Genomic DNA, 19866 nt, shown 5'->3' on the forward strand with positions numbered 1-19866 from the left:
TGAAGGGCTGAACCAGACTGCTAACCCACAGGCTGGCCAGAGACCAGAGAGGTCAGGGAGAAGCAGCAGCAGTCTCTCTTAGTGAGCAACTACAGACTCTCCACAGAGCAACCAGTCTGGGAGCAAGGAAGGAGCAGGGCCTGGAGCATTGCTGAGTGCCACCCCTGCACCCCAGGTTAAGGACAAGATACCCTCCTGCTGCTCAGAGCCCCACCATGGGCTGAAACACTCACTGCAGCAGGTTTATGGAGTCCAGTCTCTTTTCCCCAGCAGATCCATATCTGAAACAGAGGCAGCTGTTCTCATCTTCTGATGCTTTAAGTGCAAGACTCTGCCTCCTAAATGCGTATCTTTTCCCTGGCCCCCGCCAAATGCTTATCTTTGGACCTACTGCTGCCCTCACCTGTCCTGGGATCACCACTATTCAGGGCACTCATTTTCCCATCTGCTGTCAGGGTGTGCTTGGAGTTCTGAATTTCTCAGAGCCTTTTAGTACTCTCCAGGCCCATAGCATAAATGCACAGCGTACATGAGCACAGCTGGCACACACATCCAGGGAAAACCCAGGAGGAGGCGCACCAGCCCCTGACCTGGCCCCTCCCAGGTCCTATGCATGCAGGATAGGCACCCACAGATCCACTACCTGCCACAGGACAGAGTCAGAAGTGGCACTAGGAGCTCACCCTGCCAGGATGCCATCAGCCACTTTAGAGAAGTACCATGGTTGTCAGCTACCCAGTGTAGGCTGGCAGAGCCTGACAAAGGAGGAGCCTGTCCCTCCAGCCCTCTAGCTGATGGACATGGGCTCCAGGCCTTTTCCCTGGCTACATAAAGGAGGCAGAACAGACCCTAGGAGGTGAAGATTCAGCTCCAGACTGCCCAGCCCCACTGAAGCTCTTATTACCTGGCTAGGGGCCTCCTAAAAGAAAACCACAGCCCCACCCAGCCCCACCCAACCCACCAGGCCCAAGGGCGGAGGAAGTGGGGTTCCCATAGGAGCTGCAATGAGCACTTTGCTGAGAGCTACCAGACAGATGGCCTAACTCAGGGATATCGGACCTTGCTTCTCAAACCTGAACTATGTTCTCATGCTACAACAACTCTGAAACAGGAAGAGCGTAGTCTTGATTCTGCTCATTTTACAGATGAGAAAATTTGACCCTTTGGTCTAGATCACTCAGCTGGAGAGTAGACATGTCACTGAGTGGTGGGATATACCTACCTGCAGTGCCAGCTATTGGGAAGCAGAGGCAGGAGGATGCTTGAGCCTAGCCTGGGCAACATAACAAGATCCAGTCTCAAAAAAAAAAAAAGTAGACATGATTTAGAAAGCTGGCTTCCCACTACGTGCCCTGCAAGCTGGACAGTGCCAGCCCACATTCACACTGAAAGGGATAAGGCACCAAATACTTCCTACTGGCCAGGCAGGTTCTGTGCCAAAACCAGGGCAGTCACTTTTCTGTCTGAACTCAAAACATTAGCTGTTTAGGGAGTAAATGGATGAGGAGACTATGAAGTCTTACTCCAGTTCACAGTCAGAGAAGATACTGCCCTAATGAAAGATAAGGCCAAACAACAACAAAAATGCTGGCATTCACCTAAGTCAAAGAGTCTCAAAATACTGGTCTGCACAGCTCCCTGGAAGAATCAATGACCAGCCAAGAATGGGAACCTTGGAGACCATCATTGCCTCTCCCTCCATTCATAAGTGGGAACCAGGGACTTTGAAAGAGGAGGAAATACTGTATGCCTAAGGATAGAGTTAACCAAGTAGCAAAAGAACCCGAGGTCTCTCCACCTCCACTGGTATCTCCTGGCCCTGCTGGATATCACCAGAAACCAACAGCTGAGAGATATTCAAAAACAAGAACTGCAAGGTGGCTGTCTCTTTAACATTCTGCCACAGTGGCCTGCGGACAGAACTACAGTTCACAGGTTTCTACTCCCTTCCACTGCAGGCCCACATTCAGTCCTGTTCTGGTGGGAGTCACTCTCTAGTTACCTTACACATCATCCTAGGTGTGCAAGTTCAGTCTCAGTCCCGCAGAAGAAACAGGTTAGGCATGGCAGTTAGAAGTACTTCTACCAGCTCCCGCTTCTAGGACAGGTGACTGACCCTATTAGCTATATCCAAGTAGGGACAGGGAGTGCAAGATGTCAGAGGATCAGAAGCCTGAACTGTGAGTGGAAAAAGAACCTGCTTGCTTTCTCATGGGTACTAACATTTCTCTTGAATGGCCACTAGGATCCAGTAGCAGCAAATAGGGATCAGCACCCCTGTTCATAGTATCTGGCACCAGGCTTGGAGCTGAACATGTGCTAAGAAGTCCTTACCTAGAACTCATCACTAGTCATTAGGGCTTACAAATGAATGAATGAATAAATCAGTAAAACAAGACCCAAAGAACTCAAGAAACTGTAAACCTAGGACCAGAGGACAGAGAAGCTGCTTTTGTAAACCACCTACTACTCCAAAATGCATTCTGCTTACCCCATCTCTGCCTTCCAAATGTACCACAATCCTCCTTAATCTAGTTTTTCTCTGATTAACCCATATGCAGTGTTCCTGGCAATACAGAACACACAAGGACACTAGGACCCGTAACTCGGGAAGCACAGACGAAAACACAGCAGCAGGCAAGTGTTAGGCACTGATGTGATTCACTTCATGCTTCTGATCCTCTTCCACTCCCTACTTTGCAAGTAAGGATGGCCACGTGACTTGTTTTGGCCAATGAAATGCTACTTCCAGGAAGAAGCTTTAAAAGCCAGATAAGACTCATCCTGTTTTCTGTCCCTCGATCCAAGTGGGACAGGAAATTTTCCAATGAATCAGTGTGGGTCCTACAGCAGGGACAACGTAAAGCAGATATGCAATTCGATATGTGTAGTGAACAGGCAATAAACCTTTATTGCTTTAAGCCTCTGAGATGATGTTCAAATCTGGACATAAGCAGTGTCTCCCCAACCTCTCCTCCCATTACCTGGCCTTAGAGGACAGAAGCTCTATCACCAGTCCAACAGAAGGGAGTCAGGGGAACTACTTGTGAGCCCAACCTGTGCTAGACAGAGACGCTTCCAGAAGCAGAGATAAAAGGGCACCTGTGCTGTAAACACTTAACTCAGTAGCTCTGCTGTGAGCCAGGCTTGTTCAGAATATTAATCAGTTTTAATCATCTCCAGAGGAAAGCACTGTCTAAATTAGAAATGAGGAAATCCATCTCATATTGAGACCTCAAGCAAGTCACTCTGTGACCTTTCTGGGCCCCACAGTTTCCCTTATCTGTAAAATGGGACTATTATCATCTACCACACTGTGTTGTTTTAAGGATTAAACAAACTAAATTCAAGTAAAACTAGGGTAGTGCTTGATCTAAGTCTCAGTAAATACTAAACCTTAATAAACTCACCATAACTATGCTAGTAAACTTTCCACATAATTGCTTTAAGCTTGTCCATAACCTCCACTGGATTCCTGGGCCTGGAACAATGGCACTTCATAGGCACTGCCAAAGCTGAAGTTGAACAGGGTCAATCCCTGAGCACATACATAGTGGCCTAGAGTGAGGCCTCAGGAAGCAATTCCAAAACCCAGGGTTTCCCTGTGCCCTGACCTCCTAGGGGAGGTCACTGCCCCAATTTGCAGGGCAGGCCCTGCTCCTCCCACACAAGGCCTGAGCTTGCCCTCCTGCTTCCAAACAAGCCATGGGAGGAGCCTTCACCTGTTCTGAGACTAGCACAGCTGCCCTGCTGGGAAGGGGGGGATCTTCTAACAGTCCATCCCCTTCTTCCTGGCAGCAGCCACAAAGCTCCAGGAACACTGAATGAGGCTTCTAAGCTGGGATCAAGATCAGGTCAGTAAATGCCGCAGGTCCAGCATGGATTCTAAGACCACGAAGAGTTTACAGCTGCTAAGGGAGTCCTGGGCCAGGGGACGGTGCCTGCAGCAGCACCTAGAACCCCACAGACTCTCAATCCTGCTTTATGAAATGATCTCAAAATCACATTAGGTAGTCCAAGCAGTGGGGCACAAAAGTGTAGGGCCACAGAGAGCAAGAAAGTCTTCAGCTAAGAATGGCCTGCAATGAAGGACAAAAAGAGAAGGAAGGAGAAAATCAACTGGTGGCCTGGTTTCCAAAGGCCTAATCCCCAGACATCAGAAATCCTCAAAATGACACACAAAGCTTGGGAACAGCTGAGGGAGGGACCAGAAGGGCACAAGGAGCTGTGAAGAAGTCTGGGCTTCATTCTGAGGCTGCCAGGGCCCAGGAGGTTCCCTGAAAGGAAGGTGCTCCACCAACCACTAGGCGGGCTAAATGTGGGGCCCTATGTTTACTTTCACAACCAGGGAAGGATGGCCCAAGTGCCCAGCAGGCACGAACTTCTTCCTGTGTTCCAGGGGCAGAGAGCAGGCTCCTCCGGAACTGACCGCTCCCACCCACGCCCAAAAATGAGCCCCTGGGGAGAGGGGGATTCAGAACGCCGGGGCGGCTGGGGTGCGTAGTCCACTACACCAGTAGACTCTTCTCAACAGGACCAACTTAAGTCCCTGAGACACGTGTTCCAGTAGTGCAGGCGTCGAAGTCACTGCATGCACACATATACACACACAAACACATTTCCTACCCTCTGTACTCACACCTTTCGGGGACAAGAGGCTGCAGTAAACAAGGGCAGACCCAACTCCATCCATAGTCACAAACCTCACGGAACCAAAACTCGGGCAGGTTAAGGGTCACAGGAAAGCTGGGTCGCCATCTCCTCAAACTCCCGCAGCCCCAAACCCCAGCGTAGAATGGGGCGCACATCAAGCGGGGTGCGGTTGGGTGGGGGCGCCTTCTCCGGTAGGCGTCCACCCTCGCCCCTGACCTGGGCTCCAGGGGGCCCGGGGCCAGCCAACGAGCGGCAGGGAGCGCCAGGGGCAAAGCCCGCTGCGGGGTGCAGCCCCTCCCTCGGTGCGCCCCACCCACCCCGCCCGAGGACACCGCTGGAGCGCGGGCGACGACTCGGGAGCCCCGGGTTCGGCTCCGCGGAGTCCGCTCCGCGGCCTCCAGCCCGGCGGGCGATACAAGAGGACAAAGCCAGCGTCGCCCGCGGGGCCGCCCCCAACCGACCCGGAGGGAGCCCGCGGAGCTAAGCAGGAGCCCGGGCAGCGGCCCTCGTCCCCGGAGAACGCTCGGGGGGAGGCCGACCTCAGACAATGACGGGGAAGGCCCGGAGCTCGGCTGGGCTCGCGCTCTACTCACCCGGGCGCGGCGGCAGCGGCAGCGGCGACAGAGGCGGCGGAGGCGGCAGCGGGGCGGCCCGGTCGGCCGAGGAAGTTACAGCAAGTTCGGCAGCCACGGGCGGGAGGGCGCGACTCAGGCCGTCCGAGCGGCGGGGGCGGGGCGCGGAGGGCCGGGGGCGGGGCCGGGGGCGCGGCGCCTGGCGGCGGAAGAACACGCGCCGCTTCCAGCACCGCCCCGTGAGGCCCCCGCCTGGCCCCGCCTGGCCTGGCCCCGCCTCCTCTCTTCCCCGCCCCTCTGCTCACCCCGCCCCCGCTCCAGAGCAGGCTCGCTCTCCTCTCGCCCCGACACTTGCCCCGCCCCCATCGCTCGCTCGGGCCCACGGCCCCCTGCGCCGCTCGCCCCGCCCACCGCGCGCCGAGCCCTGCGGGGCGCCCCGGGGGGGGATCGTGGACCGGAACCGAGGCTGGATGGCTGGTCTGCCCCTTTGTCCGGCTCCAGGCGGTTCCCGACACGCGGGCTGAGCGTGGATCCGGGCAGGCACGTGTGACCGCCGCCTTCCCCTGCCTGGGCAAGCCGAACAGGGGAGAACCGGGAGCTGCGGGAAGCCAAGTCTCGAGGGGTGCGAGGGGCCTGGGCAGGGGCGAGGAAGATGGCGAAGGTGAAAGGCGCTCCTGCCGGGCCTTGGAAGCTGAGGACGGGAGGATTCTTCACGTGAAGGGGCAGAGTAAATGAAGATTTTTATTTCTTTGCCAGCCCAGCCTTGAAGCCTCGCTCGTTCCAGCCTTGATGCTAAAAAACTCACCTTGCTTTCCCGGCTTGCAGAGATCTGTACCTCACCTCTATGCCGAGACGCAGCACTGAACTGACCCTCGGCTGTTGGGAGGCCGAGGTGAGCAGTCAGGGGTGCAGGCCCTCCCGCCCAGGCCTGCCTATCTGCTTTGCGGGGTAATGCAAAACAGCGGTCCCTCTGTCATCCGGGGCTGGAAGGAGGCGCGCCACACTTTAGCACAAGCCACCAAGAGCCCAAGTCCAATGTAAAGAGAAAAATCTTGGCGTGGCAACTGTTGAGTCCATTCCTGTTTGTTTTAACTAAAGGGATGCAGCCTGCCCCGTGGATACCCCCCACCCCATAGCTCAAGGACCCACCCCCGGGGAAGCTGTCCTGGCAGTCACCTTCAGCACGCCACGCGCTGCGTTAGGTGTTTGGTGGCTGCTGGTCCTGTTTTCCAGCTGGGGATACAGTCGCCAAAGCCTCTCGCTCCATGTAGTTTGCTTTTAGTGGAAAAGGCAAATGAATCATTGCAAGTTGAAGTAAATATAGGGATAAAAGCAGTTCTGGAATAGAAAATAAGCGCTCCTCTAGATAGAGCAGTTGGAGAAAAGGTCTTTGAGGAGGAGATGGGAAAATTGGAGTCAAGAGAATCAAGGTAGCCTTAGGGGAAAGTTAGCAGAAGACACCTTGAGAGCTGTGGTACCAAGGCCCTGGGCCGATTAAGCTCTGGCTGTGCAAGACCCAAAGGAAAATCACTGTGGCTAACACATCAGGCCTGGCAAACAGGCTCCAATGAAGTGGGGAGGTGGGCTGGGGCCAGGGCATGCAGGGCCTGTGGACTGTGTAGAGGAATGGGCTCTCTTTGGGTTTTAACAGAAGATTAACAGGGTCTGGTTTTCTGCTGTGAGAATAAAATTAGTGAGTGTCAGGCAAAACTGACAGCAGGGAGCCAATTAAACCATTGCCTCAGTCCAGGCCAAAGATGACTGGTGGTTTGAACCAAAGTAGTAGCCATGCTGAGTAGGAGAGGCAAGTTTGAACTTAACAGGACACATTGATAACTGTAGCAGGGACAGAGGAGGAGAAAGTAGTGAAAGCAGGGTATCTTTCAAGTTTATTCTGAGGAGAGGGTGAGCAGTGCCTCATTTACTGGATGAGGTGGCCCAGAGGAAAGGCACTATCTCAGGGAAGAACATCAATTCAGTTTTGGCACATTGAGTTTGAGATGCCTATTAGCCATTCAATGAACAGAACAGAGGGGGAGGTCTAGGAAGTATGGGAGCCTTGGGTGGAGATTGCTAGATGGCACTAATAAAATTGTCAATGCTATCTGACCATATGGCTTCCCAGAATAAAGGCAGCTTTCTCAGCCTTTCCTAGAGCTACAGATGGTCATGTGACTCCAATAGGAAGTGGAGGTTTCCCTGTGTAAATTCTAAATTGGCGTTAAAGGGAAACACTGCTTCTTCAGCCATTGCTTTTTCACTGAGATAGATGGATACATGGCTGAAGCTCTTGGAGCCATTTGGATTCTAGTGGAAGCCGTGTGAAGGTTTTAGTGGAACAAGTTAGAATAAATAGTGAGTTCCTAATGTTTACATCACCAAACTTACTCTGATCCGCCTACCTCTCAACTTTGTACATGAGAGAAAGAAATTTTTGTCTTGTTTAAATTTCTTTTCTTTTTTTTTTTTTTTTGGTCCTGGGAATCGAACTTGGGACCTTGCGCTTTTGAGGAAGGCGCCAGAACCACTGAGCTAAATCCTGGCTATATTTCTATTTTCTGATGCTTGTTACCATGTCTAATTTTACCTTGTCAGAATACACAAAAGTTTGCTAAACTATGTGAGTAGCTGGAGCCAGTTTGCACAGTGATAGGAATGATCCAGGAGAGAAGGAAGGAGCAGTGATTCTGATGAGCAGGTGGAAGGAGAAGGGATCTGAGCACTTGTGAAGATGGAAGGATACCTCCCTTATTACTAAGGAGAGGGGCAGGGAGGCTGAGAAGATGTTTCCGTTGGAGAGAAGATGATTATTCTTACCTGATGATTTCTGCTTAATCCTGGATGTGAACAAAGTCTTGAGTGTAGAACAAGGAGGAAGGAGAGGGTGAAGCCAACTTTGTCTCCTCAGGGAGACATTTCCATTCTGGAGCAGTTGGCCATACTTCCCCATCCCAGCCCCCTCACAGACCTCACTGGACAGCCATGTCTGCCACTCCCAGCTGGCTGTCTGATGAGACTCACCATGCTTCATATTCTTTCAGCAACATGGGGTGGCTTCTGAGAGCATCAGGGATTCTCCCTGCAGAACAGCCCTATTTTATTTTACTTTATTAAAAAATGAAAAGAATTAGGATAGGGCAGCCCCAACTCATACAGTGTTTATATCGTAACCTGTGATTTACTTTACAGGCTATCCCCTGATCTGTAATTGCCAAGAATGTGGATGAATTACAGTGCAGACTGCAAGCCTGAAGTAGGGATTGTGGGAACAAGAAACAGTACGTGAGGGAGGAAAACAAGCCAAGAGTTGCTTTTTTTATTTTTGTTTTTCTTTCCCCCAGACCCAAAACTACTAGAAACAAAATTTTGAATGGAACCATTTGGTCTCTGATTTCTGCTTCTGCTCTTGCCCCTCATGGCCCTCACTCTTAGTAGCACCTGTGTATGCCCAAGCAAGGGACAGACTCAGGGGCCTTGAAGGGAAGAGGGATTTGATGACCAGTTCTTCTAGCATGTACAAGGCTGTGGGTTCTTTCCCAGCATTGCAAACAAATAAATCAAATGACATAATGTTTGTAAAACTTTTTTTTGTCTAGGGATTGAACCCAGGGTTTCACACAAGCTAGACAAGTGCTCTACCACTGAGCTACATCCCCAGCTCCCCTTTTAATTTTAGTTTGAGATAGCATCTTGCTAAATTGCCCAGGCTGTACTTGAACTTGCAGTCCTCCTGCCTTAGCCTCTCCAATAGCTAGGATTCCAGGTGTGTGCCATCATGCCTAGCTCAAGATTGTAAAACCTTAGAAATCACTGGGAGCCAGGCATGGAGCTGGGTGTGATGGCACATATCCATAATCCCAGTTCTCTGGGTGTATAAAGCAGGAGGATGGCAAGTTCAAGCCCAGCCTGGGCAATGTAGAAACTCAACAAGACCCTACATCAAAATAAAAACGGCTGGGGATGTAGTTCAGTGTGAAGATTGGATTCAGAGCTCTGTTGGTTGTAGCTCAGCACAAAGAGCCTGAGTTCAGTCCCCAGTACTGAAAACAAACACACATTAGGTAAGCTGTAAAGAAATCTGTTATTTCTGTTACCTGGGAATGATGTCTATTAGGGCCAGACTACCAAGACTCTTCACAATAACCAGGACATTTTGGTTGGAAACAGGATTCTTAATTTTGACACAAGTTCTTGCTAAGTTGCCTAGGCTGGGCTTGAATTTGCAATCCTCCTGCCTCAGCCTCCTGGGAAGCTAGGATTATTTGTTTATCATCAGGTCCAGCCGGACCTCAAGTGTTTGTTTTTGTTTTTCCAGTACTAGGTATCTGAGGGTGATCAATGCTGATCAATCCTCTGACTGCCTAGAAAGGGGGACTGTGAGGGCTAAAGAAAGAAAGACAATAGAGACTTGCATAATTTCCAAGTAGTGGGGAGGGGGTTGGAGGGCTGGGAGGTTGTGCCTCAGAGAGGGCAAGGACAAAGACACTCAGCTAGCCATTATTTGTTGGGTACACACAATAATTGGAGGGAGTATCAGGTGACTTACGATGGTGGCAGTCCTATGTTGATGAGGATCTTATGTTGATAAGGCCAGTAAGGAGAGCATTCTTACAATAGTGGGTGGGACTAGATAGGCTAATAAAGAAGTTGTCCTTCCCCTAGGTGAAACCTTTTTTTTTTTTTTAATTGCTACTCGGTTCTCAAGAACCGGGATGACTTCCACTATTGTAATCTTACCCATGAGCATCACAGCATCACGGGAGTCACAGCATCATGAGACCGTTGAGACCTCAACTTGTGACCAGAGGAAAAATGGAGTTATGTTTCTGTGATAACCAACCTGACTCCATTTGTGTAAAATCCAGTGATTTCCAGTGGTCGCCCCCCCCCAACCTTTGGAGTCCCCTCAGTTAATGTGTAACAAACCAACCACAGCATCCTGTGTGAGTCTGCAACTATGTTATCTTTACTACCTTGTAAACAGAAGACTCCTGCACCTATGTGATACTTTGTTTTAACTAAACTGTGTGAAACTGCCCCACCCCCACTGATTTAGCAAAGTTCTGTTCCTGTGAAGTTCTGCTTGTGCTCCCCGACTCCTGAGCCCTCCCCAAATAGAAGACCCTTTAAAAAGACACTGCAAACTGCCTTTCCTTTGTCCAGTTTTTGGAGGCCTGAACCCACTTTGGACCCTGGCTATGATAATAAAGAATTCCATTTAATTCAGAGTGTGGTGCATCTCTATAGTTCCAACTAGCCTGGCCCTATAACATTTCCATGTGCCATAGCGGGCTCAGCGTCAAGGTGACATTGGGCCTTAAAACAGCTATAGTCATACTTTAATTATGAAATTATTTTTCCCAAAAAATTATGTACAGTGACTCTTGACACTGGGAATTGAGCTGAAGGCCTTTACACTGGACTACATCCCTACCCTTTTTATTTTTTGAGACATGTTCTTGCTAAGTTCCTTAGTGCCCCAGGCTGGGCTGGAACTTGTGATTCTCCTGCCTCGGTCTCCCAGAGTGCTGGGATTACAGGCATATGCCACCATGCCCTGATCCATGCTCAGTTTGGAATTGATTTCGGTTATCTGAAAAAAAAAAAAAAAGAGGTCAGGGAGCCCTGGAAAAAAGATAACAACAACAAAAAAGAAATTGTTTTCTGGGCCTGTCATTAAATGCCCGCCCTATTTGTTCCAGAATGACCAGTTTTAAAGAACCTGCAAACTTCCAAGCATCTCTTATTCCTTTAGTATCTGCAACTTCAGCCATGGGACCTCTTTGCCCTCAGATAGTGGCCCCTACAAGGCAAAACTAAGACGAGTGATCGGAGACCATGTGTGAGCTTAGGACACAGGGGCACACCTTAGTGATGGGGTGTAGATCTGTGTTAGCAGATAGTGGTGACAAGTGGCTCCATCATCTCTCTGGTCTCTGTTGTCCATCCATAAACTGGGGGCAGAGGATGGAAGATTGTTCAGTAGGGGTGACTTTCCAGGATTCACCTGCCCCTGTCTTTGGCTCAAGCACAGTGTAATTACCCCAAATGGGAGAAGGTGGCTTTGCCAACCAAGGAAACCCCGTACGTGGCCAGATAAGACCTCAGAGGGACAGAGCAGGTTTTAGAGGTTAAGACCAAAGATCTAGGAATCAGACTGCTTGGCTCATCCCCAACTCTGCCCAAGAAAACTGCTTCCACTCAAAGCTCAGAGATGCTCCTGTCTCTCACGAAACTACGGGATGGGGGAAGAAAAAAGAAAGAAAGAAACTATGGGATGGATACACACAGATGTAGAAGCCACTGGATGGTGTAGGTGTTACATCTGGAACCCTCTTGTATGGGCTGACCTTCACAAACTCTGAGTCAGTTAAGTAAATGTGGAAGGAGGCTCAGAACAAATAGCAGAACCGAGATCTCAGCTTTAGGCTCAGACTGGAGTCCTCTGTCTCAGTCTCACCCAGAGATTTGGGAGGGGACCTTCAGGTTCAGACACTGCCGGGAGAAACCCAGGAAGTCTCCCCTGTACCTGTCCCTGGAAGCAGGTGAGATCAGTGAATGCTGCTCCCTCTGTCCCTCTCCTAGCTCTGGGGGCTTCTGGTGGGTCCCCTGGGAGAAGCTGGTTGTCCCTGGGGAGAGCAGTGTGGCAGTAGCTGCCGCATGTGCACACCGCCATCTAGGGGCTGTCAGTTGAAGCTCTGAGTTTATCAAACTGTGCGTGTGCGTGTGTGCGTGTGCGTGTGTGCGTGTCTGCGTGTGTGCGTGTGTGTGTGTGTGTGTGTACAGTCCTATCTGGTACTGCTTACTCCCTGGAGCCCTTGTTCTCTGGCCTCTACTTACTCACTTAGCACCCCTCAGTCTCCTCTGTGGCACCCTGCTCCCCAAGCCTGCACAGCTGCTGCTCCAGACTATGGGCTGAGCCATCCACTGCATATCTATAGGCTCCTGTGGTCTCAGCCTCTGTCTCTTTAACATCAACCATGCACTTGACCACACCCTGCCTTTATTACCAGACTTCTCTCTCTCCTTTAGTTTACTTCCTACACTCCCTGTTCCTAGAACAAAACTCTGATCCACCCTAGGATAAAAGTGACTGCCAGTCTGATGCTGGCTTATTACCTCTAGCTAGTGGCCACACAGACAGTACCCTGGGCTGGAATCTGAATGCTGGCAGGAGGAAGGAGCTCTGTCCCTGTCCAAGGGCCCAAGTCTGTGCTCCACCTTCACCCAGTCTGGTAGTGGATCAAAGGGGTGAGGAGGTCTCAGTTACACCCACTAAATGGTGGCAGGAGTCACACAGCCCCCATGCCTCATTTCTTAGCAACTGATGGGTCCTCCCAGCTCAGAGCTCCCCAGGGAGCAGTGGAGGCCTTGCAGGTCAATATCTGTCCCTGGGTCCTGCCTCCCTCCCTTCCTGCACACACAGTTCTGCTCCAGCTTCTGTTTCCTGTGCATGTGGGCTCTGCATGCACTGTCACCAAGGCTCAGAACACCTTTTGACCAGTCTCTCTGCCTGGGTGAGGACAGGGAGGTAGAAAGCCACTCAGCCAGCCCCTAAGCAAGGTCCCTAGGAGAAGAGATCTGGAGGGGTCAAGATAGAGCACTGTCCCCACGTCACCCACTCCCAATCAAGCTCTAAGGCTGTGTCTCTGCTCCCACTGCTTTAGCAGCTTCTGGTCAGCTCCCCTCAGGACCTCCGCCAGACCTCTGCCCATTGCCTCCTCTGTGAGGCTCTGGCTTTAGCCTCCTGCCACCCCCTGCAGATGATTGCTCTGGTCACGCAGCAATATTTGCATCCCTTCTTGGGTGAAACCTGTGGGTAAGTCTGGTAGGTCCTGGTAGGTCCTGGGCCAGCCCACCAGGGCCTGTCTCTGGTTCAGTCACTGTGCCCAGGGTGGGGAGTGTGGGAGACAGAACATGGACAATCTGGGTGAGGTATGACATAGCCACAGGTCCCCAGGAGGGGGCAGTGATGAGTGACATATGGCCACATAATTATGCTTCCTGGCTCTAGAGCCGTTGATACCAAATGATAAACAAATTTTTATCCACATATTAGTACTGTATCTGTAAGCAAATTTAGCATGTGCATCCAGATCCTGTTTTAGGTTAATTATGTTATCATTTGTCGATTTAAAAATGTGTGTGAAACATATATGAGACAGGGCTGGGGATTCAGCTCAGCAGTTCTGATGCCTGCCTTGCAAACATAAGATCCCGAGTTCGATCCTTGGTACCAAAAAAAATATATATATTTATGAGACTGAGTCATTAGAATTGGGAAGTGTAACCAATTACATTTTATGTTTAAGTGTTCAGGAAAAGTCTATTCTGTTAAAACCAAAAAAACTGACTTTTTAATTGTAGGAGTAACATATAACATATGAATATTTAGAGGAATGCTAGTTGTTGCCATTTTCTTTCGCTGGACCTTAGACAAGACATGGAACTGAATGTGCTTCTCTGTGTGCTCAGAACCCCTCGGGCACTAACTTCCATCTGCAGAACACCCTGAGGGTACTGGGAGCCAGCCAGGAAGCATGGCCTGAACCAGGTCTGCAGGGTGGGGACTGTGGGTCCTGCCATCTGTCCTGTATTCCTGCTGGGGAAGGGGCTGACCTCACCCCATGCAGTCCTGAAGTTTGCCCCACATCTTTTCCAGAAGACTTGAGGATCAGATAAGGGTATCTGGGCCTCCACTTGGCAGTCTTCAAAGGCTTCCTGCTTCAAAGAGCAAGCAGCACCCTCTGCCTTTGAGTTGGCTGAGCCTTGGTCTCCAGGCCCCACTCCAGGCCCCTCCTCCCTCTCTGTGCGGCCTGATAGCTGAGTGGAGCTCCTCTCTTCCCAAGCTGGCCCAGTCACAGGGGACCGGGGTGGGGGGGGTTGTCAGGCTAGCCCAGTGCAGCACTGGAAGCTGGGCTGTCCCAGGGTGCTTATCTGGATTCCTGTTCCCTTCGAGGATCAGCACCTGCAGGCCCCAGGGACTTCCCCGCTCCTCGGACCATATGGATTTTCTGCAGCTCAAGTGGCCTGAGTTTCATAGCACATCTATCTGTAACTCGCTCTGAGGGGGTGAAGGGAGGGCCCACGGACTTCTCATCAGGGAACCAGCTAGGAAGGGTTACTGAGCATAGTGTGGTGCTGTTTTTATAACTTGCTTCAAAATGTTGGATTAGTTAATATAGTCACATGGAACAAATTATAAAGTTTCAAAAGGGTACTCAATGGAACATTCTTCTTCCACCCATGTCTCCAACCACCACGACCCTGTTCCCAGAGGCAAATACTGATACCAGGTTTTCATGTATTTTTCCATACATATTTTAGAGGAGACTATGTTGGTTTTCCTCCCAAATCCATTATTTTATTGGGTGGCAGCCCAGGGTGGGGGTGGGGGGTTAGAACCACAAAATTTTAGCTGGGTACAAAGGTATCTATGAAAACGATTACATTTGAATCTGATTCTGATGCTCATTCTGTGTCCTCAAACTATGTTTTTGTTTTTGCCTTTTAGTATGCCTCATATTTTTTTCTTGATACAGGGACATAATGTACTAGATAAAAGGAACACCTGCTAATAGTTCTTTTGTGATATGGTGATAAGATTTAGTCCTTAATTCTACGATTTGGCCTTAAATCTTTTAGTTAGCCAGTACTTCTGCACTATGAACTTCACAAGTACTTTTCTGTCTCCCCTGCCCTGTCTCTTTGGTTGAACAGAATGGCAACAATGTGTTGCAATTGAGTTCTGATAAAATCTCAGATTTGAGGTTAAATGGTTATTTCCTCCTGAGTGTGAACAGGTTCACTGCGCCCTGGTGACCAACACACAAGAATCCACATAAAGCAGATTTATTATTTACAGATGGGTAGCCAGGAACAATGGAAGCCTAGGATTCTTTGTGAGCAAGTCCCCTGAGGCTGAGAAAAGTTGCACAGGGTAGATGAAGTCTCAAGTCTTATCTCTGAGTGCCCCACTTGCATGGCAGCTGTGGGACCCCAGAAAGCAGTCTCACCTTGGGTGCTACACCCCAGGGCAACATGACTCATTGGGCTAAAGTACGGAGATATCCTTCTCCTAGGAAGGATCAGAACAGAACAAACTGTTCTGGCCAGTGCCTCCTTACCTCAACATGCTCACTTCCCAGAACATGCTATAGTTATTCTGAATAACTACAAATGAGGAAGTGGAATGAGCTGAGCCTGTCCAAGGCCACTTGGTGAATTGTCCTAAAGTCCACCTCCTTGAGGTGAGGATGAGGCAGATGTCATCTTAGCAAAGCTAGCCCGTTTTGTAGGCCCACCAACTTCTGTAGATCTGAGGCAGAGGTTTGTCTTATCAGATCAGTGTATCACCTTGCTTGACACAACCTCAGCACAATATCACTGAGACATAGCCACAGCGCATTTGATCAAGCCCAAGAGGACCACTACTACAAATAGGACATTAAGCTCACCTGGTGCAATTACCTAAGCCCAGGACCCAGTGATCCAGGTATGAAGTTGCTAAAAAGACTGCCTTAATTAATTTTCTTGTTGCTGAGACAAAATATCTGACACTCAAGGTTAAAGAACGAAAAGTTTATTTGGCTCATGGTTTGTAGAGGTTTCAGTCCATAGCTGGCTGGCTCCAAGGCAGGGTCCATGGCAGAGGGGCATCACAGAGGAGAAACAGTTCTTGGCAGGCAGAAGACAGCAAAGCAGCAAGGGACAAGTGACAACCAGCGACCCTCTTTATCATCCAGGCTATCCTCATATTTTATCCAGGCTACCCACCCTTAGGGCAGGTAGTACCAACACCCAGTGAGGAGCAGCCTTAATCCTAGCATCACACTGTGAATCCATCCCAGCATCACATCCTTGATCCCAGCATCACATATTCTAGATCCAGCCACCTCCAAAAAGCCCCACCTATGACCACATGAGGCTTTGAGGGGACATCTAGAGACAAACTGTAACAGGGACCAAAGAAGGATCCTTCAGGTAGGTGGCTTCAGTGTCTACAGACTGCGATCCTGCTCTGCATCTCTTCTACTTTGTCTCTTTGATACTTGGGGTATTTATCCAGACAAAAGGAGTTAGCAATCTCACATACCTCTCCTACCTAGCCTAAAAGAAAGTCTGGAGGAACTCTGGGTCTAAACAACTGACACGTGAGGCTAGACACCAGAAGCCTCGTGGTTAGCCTTTTTTTATTGATTTGTAGGACCTCATTGTATATTAGGAAACCTAGCCACTTGTGGTATGAATTTCACATTTTTCCTAGTTATCTATTGGTATTTTGACTTGGTGTATGCATTATTTATTGAGGACCAGGCTGTGTGATGGAAGCTGAGGAAACCAAGATGAAAAAGACCAACATCTCTCTGACTTCATGGAATGTCCAGTCCATTGATACAAAGAGGACTGGCTTGGTAACAGTAGCACTGGATGTGAACAGAGACCTGGGCTCTAGGTTTGTCCTGATGAAGGCAAACTGAGAACATCTCCTGCACAGTACAGATGGAGAAGCAGTCCCAGAGAAGGCAGACCAGCCCAAGATTCCATGGCAACAGGTGGGCCCACCTCTGTTGGGTGACTTTAAAGCTCTTTTCCCTTTATCTCAAACGCTGCTCCTGACCAGCGCTGAAACTTCTAACACCATCCCCTGAGAACACTTTTCCTCACATAAAGTGAGAAGGTAGGATCTAGATTTTGATGGACTCAATCTCTGCCAGGGGGAGTATTATAAACAGGGAAGGGGAAGAACACACCTTGCTGGATGAAGAGAGTGGAGCTAGAGGCATCGCCTGCTGGGACAAAGCTCTGTAAGGAGCTATTCTTTGGAGAGGCCCAGAGTGGCATCTTCAGTGGCTCAGGCCTTTTCCACTGGCTACCCCAGGGGAACCCCCACTCTAATCATCACTCGTTCCAGGTCCAAATTACTACTCCTGCGATGAGACACTTCTGTCATCAACTATGGTTTCTTTTGAGTAGCAAAGCCAGGGTAAATACTTTTCTTTATTTATCAGGTTTCAAAATGAATTTTTTTAAGCAATATCCCAAGATTTTTTGTAAAGGGTCATACCCTTAAACACGTCTGATATATTTTGTGTCTTTGCAGTAATTCTCATTGATGCCCAAATCATCCCGTCTTAGCTGAGGGCCTTTTTGTCTCCTGAGTCTGTCCTTTCTACAAGCCCTTGGTGGTCTTTAAAAACCTGCTTGCTGCCAGACGTGGTGGCACATCCCTGTAATCCCAGCACTAGGGAGGCTGAGGCAGAAGGATCACTGCATGTTCAAGCCTAGCCTGACCTACTTAGCACAACTCTGTTTCAAAAAACCAAAACAAAAGAACCTTCTTGCTCTCTGGTATGACAAGATGTTACACTTATCTTGCACACATTTTGTTCCCAGCCCACAGCCCGCCATTTCTCCAAGGAGTTCTTTTTACAGGAAGTTGCTAGTGCTAAGGCTACAGTTTGGGCTCAGCTGCCTCTTGGGAGAGGTTATTCATGTTTCCTGGATGAACATCACAGAAATTAGGTCATGGGTGGCTCTTGCCTAAATCCTAGACAGTGACCAAGGTTTTGGTACACAAGGGGAAAATTCCTTTGCTTCTCTAAGATTTCACAATTGTGTGGTTTTCCACCTTGCCTGCATACTAGAACCCCCTAGAGAGTTCTAAAGAATACTAGTGCCTGGGTCCATCCCTAGAGATTCTGACTTAACTGGCCCAGGATCTGGCCTGAATAATGTAATTTTTAAAAGCATACTTCCAGAGGGGGCTCAGTCCTGTTTACACATTGTTTATCATCCTATATTTGTCTTTATGCACTAAGTATGTCTGGAGCCCTAAACGATACCATTTGCACACCTTAAACATTTGTGTACATTGTATCCTATTGTACACGTCATTCGGAAGCTTGTTTTCTTTTCTTTTTTTGGTACCAGGGATTGAACTTGGGACCTTGCATTTTTGAAGCAGGAGCTGGAACCACTGAGCTAAATTCCTGGCCCAGCTTGTTGTTTTCTTTAGCATTGTTTCAGTGCATCCAAGTTGACACACCTCTGGGTCATTCCTTGTAGCTGCTGTAGCACATTAAAATCTTCCACTACCCCATCATCTTCTGGCTAACTTTGATGCAAAATTTACATGCAGTTAGTTGTTCTGGTCCCAAATCATGGTGTCATCTTTGACTTCTCTCCCTCTTACCCCACATGCAATGGGTCAGGAATCCTCTTAGCCTCGTATTCAGGTACATTCGGCATCTGACTGCCCAATGCCTGCCTGTTCCCATCTGATTCTTCCCATTTCCTCCTCTGTATCATTATAGTGGCTAAGTGGTCTCCCTGGTGCCACCTTCAGTCCTCTACAGTCTGCTCTCTCCAGGCAGCCAGAATAATGGAAATCAGATCATGTCATTGCTCTCTTTAGACTCCTCCATCGAACTTCATCTCTCTCAGTAATCGTGGAAGTTCTTACCATGGCTGCCATTGTCCTACATCATGTTACTTTTGTCATTCTTGCTTTCTCAAATATTTTGTGAGCATAGCAATCCAATTCCCACTTTGGGGCCTTTGCAGTTGCTTTTTCTGCCTGGTATGCACTTTTGCCAGTATTCCTAAGACCTAGTTCCTCCCAGATGCCATCTTGTGAGAGACACTGCCCTGGCCAACCTGTCTCACGTAGTACACACATTCTATCTCACCCTGTGCTCTATGGGAAGAACCAACTCCTGCTCCTGGCTAGTGTGTGGGGTTGGCCCCGATCACTGCTATATAACACAGAAGGGGATCTCATACACCTGACCAAACCTGGGTGTCGTACCCACCATCATCCTCTGGTATTTCTTTAAAAACAAACAAAACCACAAACAACCACTTCTCCTTTAAGCTTAGAAAATATTTAGGGGTTAAACCAGAAAAAGTCAACTTTTCCTTCCTCTCTTTCCAAATGTAAACTCATGAATACTCACTTGCCCAGTCCCATGGGCCATAAGCAACCCAGGACAGTGGAGGGAAGGCAGCCAGGGCTGGGGAAAAATATTCAGCGTCTGCTCTGATTTCATTCACTCTCTGTACTCACAAATCCCTGGAGCTTGTCCTCACCCATGTGTCCACACCACAATGGAAGGCCCTGCTCTGGGGACAGAGAACATAGACACAGATGTGCTTTTGAGAAGTCCAAACATGGGAAAAGGACATAGAATTAGATAACCAAAACCTAACAGAATCCTCTCAGTTCTCCTGTGTCTGTTTACTATCCAAATCTTTTCCACCTTGAAGGTTCTGCACCAGCTAGGGTCCCCTCACCACCACGTCCGCTCCATCCCTGACACTTGCCACCCAAAGACTTCCCCCCCAACTCACTTGAGATGATCAAGGGCAGCCTGACTCTTGGAAAGGGCTCTTGGGGTGTAACTGCTGGTCTTTCAAATTTGACACTGAATTTTTAGTGTGGTTCCCAACTTTGGCTGCTTATTGTAATCATCCAGGAACTTAAAGAAATATTTACTGCCTGAGTTCCATGCCAGAGATTCTGATTTAATGGGTCCGGGCATCAGAAGTTTAGAAAACCTCCCCAGAGAATTCTACCATGTATTCAAGATCAAGAACCTCCAGCTGTACAGTAAAGGACATCGTGTTCATTCTCTTGGAA

General features: G+C 49.3%; 1 protein-coding gene and 1 long non-coding RNA gene across 3 annotated transcripts in view; one reads left to right on the forward strand and one right to left on the reverse strand.

The window, feature by feature from the left end:
* Tspan14 (tetraspanin 14) overlaps window positions 1-5378 on the reverse strand; it is a 52169-nt gene extending 46791 nt beyond the window's left edge. The window contains exon 1 of the mRNA XM_013066666.3: window positions 5247-5378. The gene's annotated coding sequence lies outside the window, so the exon portion shown is untranslated. The remainder of the gene's footprint in view (window positions 1-5246) is intronic.
* Window positions 5379-5395: 17 nt separating this feature from the next.
* LOC106007960 (uncharacterized) lies at window positions 5396-10447 on the forward strand. Of its 2 annotated transcripts, XR_002390229.2 has the most exons (3): window positions 5396-5886; window positions 5982-6117; window positions 8415-10447. It is a non-coding gene; the product is annotated as an uncharacterized LOC106007960 (long non-coding RNA). The 2 variants fall into 2 exon arrangements; XR_001182523.3 differs by having other exon boundaries at window positions 5396-6117.
* Window positions 10448-19866: the final 9419 nt, after the last annotated feature.

The sequence above is a fragment of the Heterocephalus glaber genome, unplaced genomic scaffold, assembly GCF_053883595.1.
Source record: "Heterocephalus glaber isolate CG9 unplaced genomic scaffold, H.glaber_assembly_v1.0 deba00001755, whole genome shotgun sequence".
Taxonomy (NCBI): Eukaryota; Metazoa; Chordata; class Mammalia; order Rodentia; family Bathyergidae; genus Heterocephalus; species Heterocephalus glaber.